Source organism: Lygodium microphyllum, chromosome 12 (genome assembly GCF_053477565.2).
Source record: "Lygodium microphyllum isolate KBCC chromosome 12, Lygodium_microphyllum_v1.1.10, whole genome shotgun sequence".
In the NCBI taxonomy this organism is placed as follows: domain Eukaryota; kingdom Viridiplantae; phylum Streptophyta; class Polypodiopsida; order Schizaeales; family Lygodiaceae; genus Lygodium; species Lygodium microphyllum.
In genome coordinates, this window is record NC_141146.1 from 65,114,828 (window position 1) to 65,126,742 (window position 11,915).

The window sequence follows — 11,915 nt, forward strand, 5'->3', positions numbered from 1 at the left end:
TCTTCTCAAGGTAATGCAGATAGTGGTATGCAGGTATCACGAAAAGGAAAAGAGAAGGTTGATCAGTCCATGTTTGATGTGAATGCAGGTCACTCTTATGTGGATGGTGAATCCAGTGGCTCAGAACAGAGCATTGATGATGAGTTGGGTATTCCTTCTATTGTTACACCTGGAGTAAGGAAGACCAGGGATGCTTTGAGAGCACCTGGGAGTGAACCTACTTTGCGCAGGTCTACGAGAGCTAGGTATCTTGTGGATAGGCTGAAATATGATGGATTTACAGCCATTCACTATGCATATATGGTTAAAGTGATACAGGAACCAGAACCCACTTCTTTTGAGGAAGCCATGGGAAAAGAAAAATGGGAGAAAGCCATGGATGAAGAAATGGATGCCTTGGAAGCAAATGCTACATGGGAATCGGTACCTTTGCCTAAAGGTAAAAATGCAATTGGCTGTAAGTGGGTTTATAAGATGAAGCACAATGCAGATGGTTCTGTGAATAGATACAAGGCAAGATTAGTAGTCAAGGGGTATGCACAAACATATGGTATTGACTATGAAGAAACATTCAGTCCAGTTGCAAGGATGGCAACCGTAAGAGCAGTCATTGCTATGGCTGCATCAAAGGGATGGTCTTTACATCAGATGGATGTAAAGAATGCCTTCTTGCATGGTGATTTGCAAGAAGAGGTCTATATGGAGCAGCCACCAGGTTATGTGCATGCTGTTCATCCTGAGTTTGTTTGCAGGTTGAAGAAAGCCTTGTATGGCTTGAAGCAAGCACCTAGAGCATGGTCTGACAAGATAGGACAGTATCTTGTCACTATTGGCTTTCAGATTTCCAAGGCAGATTTCTCACTTTATGTGAGAACAACAGAGAAATGTATTATGCTACTTGTCATTTATGTTGATGATTTGATTATGACAGGTGATAGTGATGAAGATATCCTTCATGTGAAAATGCTATTGAAGCAGAAGTTTGAGATGAAGGATTTGGGAGAGCTGCGTTATTTCTTGGGCATTGAGGTGATTAGATCACCAAGTGGGATACAGCTCTTGCAGAGACAGTATGGATTGGACATGCTGTCCAAATATGGGATGACAGGCTGTAAACCTATTTCAGTTCCTTTGGAGCAGAATGTGAAGCTGAGCACAGATGCAGGTGAGCCTCTAGAAGACCCTACTATGTACAGACGCATAGTAGGAAGTTTGATTTATATGACTATTACCAGGCCAGATTTAAGCTATGCTGTTGGATTGGTAAGTCAGTTTATGCAGGCTCCAAGGAAACCACATTTGGATGCGGCTAGACGGATACTCAGGTATGTGAAGTCCACATTGCAGTATGGACTATTTTATGAGACTGGGGTTCAGATACAGTTGCATGGATACACTGATGCTGATTGGGCTGGTAGTATTTCTGATAGACGATCTACCAGTGGATATGTGTTCTCTTTTGGGAGTGCTGCAGTCACTTGGAGCAGCAAGAAACAGCCTACAGTTGCCTTGTCGAGCACAGAGGCTGAGTACAGGGGTGCATCAATGGTTGCATGTGAGGTAGCTTGGTTGCATAAGCTACTTTATGATATGCATCAGTCTACAGATGGGCCAGTTGTCATTTATTGTGACAACATGAGTAGTATACACTTGGCAAATAACCCAGTCTATCATGCTAGAACAACGCACATTGAGGTGCATTATCACTATGTGCGAGAGAGGGTTTTACTAGGTCTTATTGATCTAGTTTATGTCAGCACAGAGGATCAGGTAGCTGACATATTCATGAAGGCATTGGGCGCAGAGAAGCTGCGCAAGTTCAGAGACCTGCTTGGTGTGCAGGAATTGGGATTGAGCTCGAGGGGGAGTGTTGAGATATCGAGCTCCACTCGTGATACGCCAGGGTGACCGTTGTGTATTTATGTCACCGACTTGTCAGTTGCAAACGCGGTTGGTACACCGCCCATGAATAATAGCTAGACGACAGCTATCCTTATCTACTCTAGTTCGTGGCTCAGTTAGTATGCCACCTTAGTTAGTTGAGTTTGGTTTGAGACCCATATAGAGGATTCTTCTATTTCTTTGTACTTGAGTTCTTTTGGCTTACACAACTAAGAAGAGGAAAAACTGTTTTCAGCCTCCACCCTTGTGTGTCTTCCCCCATTGTGCAAGTAAGAAAGCTTCAAAGCGAGACTCCTTCCTCCTCTCCCACAATCTTGACATATCTCTCTCTCCAATGATGATGAGGGGGGAAGGCGCTACCTGTCCGACGATGAGGGAGGGGGCTGTTGTCCAAGACGATGAGGGGGGGAGCTGTTGCAGACGACGAGGGGGGGCTACTGTCCATGAGGGAGAGGAGGGCTCCCCTTTTAAAGTGGGGGGCGGGGGGGGGGGGGAGACGGCCGTTAACGGCCGCCATCTCTCCACCTAGGGGGTGCATGCCCCCCCTTCTCTTTACTCCCCCTCTCTCTCACTCTCTCCCTACTGTCGGCGGGGAGAGAGAGGGAGAGTAAAAAAATTTAAGTTAATTTTAAAAATTTTAAGAAGGGGGGCGTTTTTATGCACGGAGGGGGCACGGGGGGGGGAGATATTACACTTTTCTTATTTTGTACGATCCAATAATATATAGATCCTGACCAAACAATCCCAAGGAAAGCGTACAACTGACCTCTAGCAAAGGCTCATTTCCACTCAACGTATAAGTCATGTCCTAGGAAGACAATTGCTATGCAATCCAGGACTGATACCATGCCATGTGTCATGAATAGTGCATATGATCCTAGTGCACAAAAAATATTTATCAAATCAGCATTTTGTGATGTGAAAAAACAGCCCTTTCATGATTTTCACTAAACATATGCTTCAATGTATGGAGACTAGCACCGATTCCTCATGCTACTAGCCCCTTAAACTAAAATATCACACTTCTAAAGGGAGTGTAAATCAAATATTTCACAAATTTGCACCCTCTCAACCCTCTCAATCTCTTAACCTCACCCTTTCCTCTAACATTTGCTGCATTGCATGCATAGGTGTAGGGTTTTATTTTTGTATGCATTTTTTGCATAAAATGGAAAAAACATGAACTATAACACATAAACAAAGCCAAACTAAAGCCAAACTTCATGCCTCAACTTTGTTATACAACCACAACCACGAATCAAAATTTTCTAGATTTTTATAACACAAAAATCCTATTTTTAGCTATTTTTCTCCATTTATTTATGCACAAAAATAGATCATTTTATGATTTATGATTAGTGACTGATTATGACAGCTGAAAGATGTCATTTTTTTCGGGTTTTTTGGGCTACAATTTAATTATTGCGATTATTTATCATTATGGATCTACATTTTTTTAATGCACATCCCTCAATCATAATACAAACAAGATTCAAACAAATTTTTGTTCCATATGAATTCCATTTCAACCATCAAACATCAACAAGAAGCAAATTTTATTTGTAAAAATGAGGCATACTGCTTATTTGCGTGTTGTGGGTTTTTTGAATTATTTTTCCGGGTTGCCAATAGAGTGAACAGTAGCAAATCTTCAATCCTGAACATCTCCCCTCAACCTCCTCTTGATCTTGGACCAATCCGGTTTATGCCAGCAGGCAAGCATCCTTCAACCGGTCTTCATTCTTCTTCATGTGCATGAACTGCCCCTTAAGGGGAGAGAGAGGGAGGAGAGAGAAAGATTGAATTTTGATCATGCCATCCGAGCAGCCATTTGACGCACGAAGACCAGTGATGGAGAGTGAAGAGAGTGTATCATGCTGGTAAAGATCGGTTACTATGGGTATATTGAGGTGGGAGATGGCCTATACCTCCCCTCCACCAAAATCGTCGCCATGTAGGAGGACGCCATCATCCATTCTTTTCAGGCACAAAAAAAGTCCCCACCCCCCCCCCCCATGAAAACAAATTTTGAAGGGCCCCCCAAAGGGAGCCCCCAAGGGTCACACCCTTTGGCTCTTTAAACCCATTTACACTTGGCCCTCTTTGGTCTTGGACTCCCGAGCACTACCATTCGACTGTCCGGCGTCCAAATCGACTTTCAAAAATTATTGGCCATTTGTCTTGAAGTCCCCCACTACCGAGCATCTCCCAAAGTCTCATACAATAGTCGAAAAAATTATGAAAATTTCCCAACCATCGATCGATGGGTCTTTAAAGCACTTTTGGGGCTTACTGCTTAAAATCCTAATGATTGCAGCTGCCGCCTTCGATGAAGTCTATTTTTCCCTTGAAATTCGAATGTTTTGGCTATTTTTAAGCACTTCTCGGCATCAAAAATCATCTCTCAATATAACACACATCACTGCTCTGAGATGTGAATGCACAAATCCCAACTATGTCTACTACACATTCATAACCACTTTTGACCTCTTCTTTGGTTGGACTTGCAGGCAAGCATTCCTTACTTCCAATCAAGACCTTGAGAGCCCCATCTTCAAGTCGTGATCTTTTAGGGTCTTCCAATCCATCCTGAGGACATGTCTTCTGGAAGAATTTTCAATAAGCTCTTGTGCAACTCCCCTATCTTTTAGTCTTTGCAAGATAGTGACAATGGGAGCAGTAGCTTAGACCTTTCATGATTGTCAACTCTAGAACTGGATTCTGATTTTTTATAACACAAATGTGCTCATCTTAAAGAGGGATTATAACTATGATTTGAACAAAAAAATTTGGAAATCAGAGTTTCCTAGCTCAAGTCATAATCGATTTATTAAACAGGGTTCTTGCATGGCTACACTACCATGAGAGGTCATAAGGGTAAAAATAAGGCCCAAGAAGAGTATGCTCAACAAATCAGAGACTCAATTATAGAAAATATACCCCAAGAAATCCTTGAAGAGCCTTAATTTTAAAAGTAACTTAGCACTCTTAATCATACCATGTGTGAAGATGAGGCTAGGCAACATGCTCATAAACATGTAGGGTTACTTTCAAGGGATGAACAAATGGACATATCAAGCCATCCAACAAATTCTTCTATTGATAAATCAATCAATTCAACAACTCAAAAAAGTTTTTAATTGACAAGTTACTGGAGTTCAATACATAGATTATGGCTCAACTCATCCAGTGCATGCAAATGCAAATTGGGAACAAGGATGTAAGAGAAAAGATTCAAACAAATAGCGAGCCTTCAACTCCACTTCAACCACCCAATCCTAATCTTCAAAACAAAGGCATTATTAGATGATAGGGTATACCCAATAGCCAATATGAAGTAGGAGAGAATTCATAAAGGAATGATGACTATTTGGGTAGCATTAATGGTGGTCATCCATAAGTTCATGGACTAAATCATCAAAAGTACCAAGGGATTCTTTGCCTTTGGAAAGGTTTCAGAGTAGTTTTTAGCCACCCTAAGAGTTACATAGAATTTTGGAAGCCCAATAGATGCAAACCATGATCAGCCTATTTAGGTACAACAATATTTCAAAACCACTGGGAGTTAAGAGATAAATTAGTTTTAACAATGTAAAAAGATGGGAAGAATAAGAATTTAGTGTGTAAATAATATTGATGCCATGCCATGTCACACTTCAGTATAAAAGGAGAGGACATGTAAATTTTCTCATCTTTTGACACATTAATACATTACTTGTTCTCTTCACCTGGCTCATAGCTTCAATTGCTTCTTTCTCTTTCCTATATTTCTCTCTCCTATTCTAGTATTTCTCTCTACTCGCCACTCTATTTCTCTCTCTTCTCTGCACTCTTTCTTCTCTCTTCTGCAGTCTTCTCTTTCCTCTTTCTCTCTCTCCAATTCACTTCTTGACAAGTGGTATCAGAGCATTGGTCTTTGATCCATTTTTCGTTCTATTTCAATTCAAAATTTTCTCCATCAAAATCAATTTCAAACAAGTATTTGACAAAGACAGTGACTAACAAAGGTTTACAAACCATCTACAGCTAGCAAGAGACTATATCTGGAGATCTTCGATGTCAGATATGGCAATGGAAGGCTAAAATAGCATGTCGTCATCAAATTTTCATGCAATCTGGATGTAACTAGCTTAAATGGAAGTTAACCGGGCTTGGCTAAGAGTTAAACTGAAGTTACTTTTCAAGAGGAGCTTCTCTTTCTCTCTCTTCCAAGATTTTTCCTGAAGCTTCAATGGTGGATGCCAAGAAATTCTTCAAGATCCTTATCTACTGACCATTTTTCTTAGCCAAACTATGGGGCAAAGATTCCTTCTCTTGCTCATTAGATGGAGTATCATTCTCAAGTAGTTGATACAAAAGATGGATCAATAATGTGCCCAAAAAATGTGCCGCAAATTGCGTTGAATTTCCTTGTCTAATCCTCTCCTTCATATGTTGTATATCTTCTATAGTTTGGTTGCATAACACTGAAGTATTCAATAAGGCATACCTTTAGCAACTTTCAACAAGAAAGAAGCTCTGATTTTCATCTTCTTTGCTAAAAACGTTAAAACACAGCAGGGTAGCCATAGCCACAGACCTGGAAGCTCAAATTTCTTCAATCTCTAGATCTTCTCGACCTCCAAGGCTTACCTAGTATTATTTCAAGCTTAATGGACTCCAAGATTGAAGACATTGCAAGGATTTTAGCTCGTTGAGGATCTTGGAGCTCATATATTGAATATTTATTTTGGGGCTTTCCTTCAAGAGACTTGAATATTTGGTATTCAAGTGTTCAACAAGCTCAGGGCATTAATTCTTCACGGATTTGATCATATTGGAGCTTATATGGACTGATTTTATGGATCTTTCAAGCCTTATGGTGGATTCATGGTGGATTATGAAGGATTCTTCCATTATTTGGACTGGAGCTGACATTAACCATCTTCTTCAAGCTTAATCAAGGCATCTTTCTTGCTTAATCTCTAAAATCTCTCAATAATCTACTTGCTTATTCTTTTCCACTTGTTGATGAGAGATTATTGATCAATTAATTCTCTGAATTGATCAATAGATCAGAGATTAGTGCTCTTCCTATTAATCAAAACCCATTTCATTGAATTTCAACATTGATTCAATCATATTTCATCGTAGATATCATTTACCAAGTTTGATGCATAACCTTGATTTGATTGGTTGAATTCTTCTACCCAAGCTTGAAATATTGTAAAAGGGTAAGTACTAGCAATCAGTGAGTCACTGAATTGCATTGGTAAGACCCTCTTGCTATCCAATCTTTCAAAATTTCCATCCAATTGCATTTCATGAAAGGGACTGAATGAATATTTTAGAAATGCATTTCACGCTTATTGACTAGAATAGAATGCTACTGCCATGTTGATATACCCACCGAGGAAAAAGGTGGATGTCGGGGGAGATAGTGGGAAAAAGAGAGGTGGCCCTCCCTCACTATTGAAGATCCCGAAGGGGTGCAACCAACATCGGGGGGGACTTTGCCCGCCTCCCGATGATTCGGAGCCCGTGTAGTAACCCTATCCTACCATTTTATCCCTCACATAGGTACATCAAATGGAGAATTGAATATTGAAGTGTTTTCAAAGACTCAAGTACCTTCAGGAGCAAAACAGGGTAAAACAAGGACTTTACAGGACATTGCAGGGTATTTACAAGTCCTTACAGGTACAAAATTCAATACTGAAGTACATATGTAGGTACTACAGGGTGCCCACAGGTCCTACTCAGCCTTCTATAGGGTTTGATAGCCATTTGGGATTACTATTTTACCTTACAGGGTGGAAACATGGCATTCACTGGTTAAAACAGGGTGTAGGCTTGGACAGTTCAAACTCAAATATTGAATTGCAAAATTTTTGTCCTAAACCCATTATAGCATGCTATAGCTTATCTTAAAGAGGGCATCCCTGGCTTAGATTTGAATTTAAAAAAATTGGAATTAGAGTTTCCTAGCCCAAGTTATAGCAATTTTTCTAATAGGGGGTATTGCATGACTACACTATTATGGCAGGGCATAAAGGCAAAAATAAGGTCCAGGATGATTATGCTCAACAAATCAAAGATTCTATGGTGGAGAATATACTCCAAAAGAGAGCCCTAAAGAGCCCCAATAGCATGGAGAAATCAGTGCACTTAATAATACCTTGTGTGCGCATGAACAAAGGCATATCCAATGTCATGAGGACCTATTATTAAGAATGGAGTAGATGGTTTTGTCAGAGAGCATCAGTGATGAGGCTAAGCTCCACAAGTACATGTATGGATTAGAGCCATCCTTTATCAGCTGATGTCATGGCACAAAACCCTACTTCTCTTTTTAAAGCTATTGAGTTTGCGGAGTGCTATGGAAGGAAATATAGAAGGTAGTCCTCATTTCAACCTGGTTTTGGATAGCCAAGGATTGTTTTAAAATAGGGACATGTTGGTAATATTTATAGCAGCAATCATGCGCCAAGTGGAGGCTTAAGGGTACCAACTTATCCACCATTCAATGCTTCAAGACCTCAAAGTAATTTCAGGACAACAGAGTTGACTTCAAACAAGGGGACAACAAGCCTAAATCCATTTCAATCAGTATGAATCCCAAGTCTATTCCTATGGATCTCTACAAATAAAGAAAGGAAAAAGGCTTATGCTTCAAGTGTGGGGAAAAGTATACACATGATCATTCCACAAAGTGTGTATACAAAAATGCCAAAGCCAAGCTTCAGATTATGTTGGCTTTTGAGGATCCTGAAGATGAGATTAATGAAGCTAATCCAATTGCATCTAATGCTGAAAATGATGATCTTGAGGGAGAAGTTGGGTAAGAGTATTTTTATGATCCAGCCGACTCTTTTCCTTTTGATCTAGGTGGGAGTATTCCTTTTAATCCACATGGGACTTATCATGAGCCACTTGCTACCATTAGTTCTTCCATTCCCATGGATGCTTGGACAGGTTCTAAGAGCCCTGATACACTTCATATGAAGAGTAACATTCATGGAAAGATAATGTTCATTTTGATAGATAGTAGCAGCACACATAGTTTTATGAATAAGTCCATTATGGACAAGCTGAATTGTCTTTCCATTGATTTACAACATCCCATAAGAGTTCAAGTGGTCAATGGTGAAGAAGAAATCAGCACATAAATATGCCCACAGGTTTCTTTACAGCTAGTTGAAAGTTTTGAAGCAAAAGTAAACCTAATTACCTTGGACATGGGGCCTATAGATATTGTACTCAGTTGTGATTGGTTGATGACATTAAGAAAAATCACTATGGATTTTCCATAGCTATATATGGAGTTTATCTTCAATGGACAGCTCATCCATTTATAGGGAATTCCACGTAGATCAGATTTTCAGCTTATCACCATTCAACAACTCAAAAGGGAGTATAAGAGGTGTTCATATATATTTGTTTTGCATTTGAATAAAGAGATTGAAGATCAATGCATTAATTCAACGTCATCTGGCCTTGATAGTTCTTATTGAGGAGTATAGGGATTTGTTTGAAGTGCCTACTTCATTGCCTCCCAAGAGAGCAGTAGATCATCCTATTGATTTGGAGCCCAACTCAAAGCCAATCAATAAGCCACCCTACAAATTGTCCAAGTGTGAGCGAGAGGAAGTAGCCAAGAAAATCAAGGAACTTCTTGAGATGGGATTCATTAAACCTAGTTCTTCACCTTATGCATCCCTAGTTTTATTAGTAAAAAAGAAAGATGGATCTTTCAGGATGTGCATTGACTACATGGATCTTAATAAGATGAGAGTGAAGAATAGGTATTCAATACCCAAGATTGATGATTTGCTTAATGGGCTTAAGGGGGCTTGATTCTTTATGAAGATTGATTTGAGGTCAGGGTATCATCAGATCCGCATGTGAGAGGGTGATGAGATCAAGACTGCTTTTAGGACTGATTGAGGGCTCTATCACTTCTTAATGATGCCATTTGGACTTACAAATGCTCCAGCTACCTTCCAAAGTCTAATGAATAAGATTTTGCAGCCTTTCCTCTTTTAGTCTATCCTAGTTTTCTTTTATGACATTCTGATTTACAGTAAGACCCTTCATGATCACTTATCACACATGAGGAAGATTTTTGATGTATTGAGACATCACAGACTCTTTGCTAAGGAGAAGAAATGTTCTTTTATGCACACTGAAGTGGAATACTTGGGACATATTGTCAATGAAAAGGGGATACATACTAACCCCAAGAAAGTGCAATGTATAAAATATTGGCTAACACCTATACTACTACTTCTCTTAGAGGATTTCTTGGTCTATCTTTATTCTATCACCGATTCATCAAGCATTATGTGGCTATTGCAGTTCCTTTGACTTACATGTTGAAGAATGAAGCTTTCTTTTGGGATGCTCTTGCAGATAGTAGCCTCAACTAGTTAAAGGAACTCCTTACTTCTACTCCTATTCTAATATGCCTATATTTCTTGAAAGAATTTATCATACAGTGTGATATAGTGGCCGAGGCATTGGGGCCATTTTGTTACAAGAGCATAGAGTGATTGCCTTTGAAAGTCGTAAGCTTACCGATAAAGAAATGGCCATGAATGTTTATGATCAAGAGATTTTGGCTATCTTGTATGCAATAAAGAAATGACACCATTATTTCTATGGCAATCAAAGATTCAGAGTCCAAAGTGATCACAAGTCCTTAAGTATTTCCTTACTCAGTCCAATCTTACTCCCAAGCAGCGTAGGTGGGTAGCTACACTGCAAAATTATGATTTTGACATCACTCATATGAGGGGTAAAGACAATATAGTGGCTGATTTTCTTTCTTGTATATGGGCTTGCAAAGTTTCAGCAATGGGCTGAGCTACATAGTGATTGGATTGAAGAACTGTAGGAGGCTTATCTTTTGATGAAGAGCTCAGCCATATTTTTCAAAAATTACAGCAAGGTCTCATGGAAGATAACTTGCAATAATCAGCTTAAAAATTGCCTTATTTGGTTAAATGGCAAAATTGTCATTCCTTCTACTTCTTCTTTTACACGGAAAACTATGGAGGAATTACATTCTTTGCCTTTAGTTGGACATCTTGGAGTTTTCAAGACCTATGATAGGATCAGTAAAAGTTTCTATTGGAAGGGGTTGTGGAAATATGTCAAGGACTTTGTCATGAAGTGTATGCTTTGTTAGTAGAATAAGGATAGTACCCATAAGCCAGGTGATTTGTTGCAACCATTACCCATTGCTACAGGTAAATAGGTGCACATTACCATGGATTTCATTACTAGCTTTCCTACTACCAAAAAGGGATGCAATAGTATATATGTGGTGGTGGATAGACTTACCAAGGCAGCCCATTTCATTCCAACCAAGACCCAATTTACTGCTTCTCAAGTAGCCAGTCACTTCATGGAGCAGATTTTTAGACTACATGGATTACCGTAGGTGATTGTTCATGATAGAGACTCAAAGTTCATGAGTAACTTTTGGTAGGCGGTATTCACATCCATGGGCACTAAATTGGCTTCTTCTACAGCTTATCATCCACAAACTAATGGACAGATAGAAAGGGTAAATAAATGGTTGGAGACTTATCTTCACCATTTTTACTATGATGACCTAAATTTGTGGGATTCTTGGTTGCACTTGGCTGAGTTTGCCTACAACAACTCTACTCATGCTAGCATTGGAGTCTCGCCCTTTGAGGCTATGTATTGATATAAGGTGCCCTTGCCCAGAGTCATCTATAATGAAAGAATCAACCCTCATGGGAAAGAAGAGTTGGAAATAATGCAAACCCTCCTTCAACAATGTAAGATGAATCTTAGGAAAGCTCAAGTCTAAATGAAGATGTATGCTGATGAGAAGAGGCGGCTTTTAGAGTTCCAAGAATGAGAATTGGTTTTGTTAAAGGTGCCCAAGTCTAGGTACTCTATTTTGAAAGATGGATCTAGTAACAAGCTTGCTCACAGATTTTGTGACCCTATTGGATCCTAAAGTGCATTGGAGAATTGGCATACATATTAGAGCTATC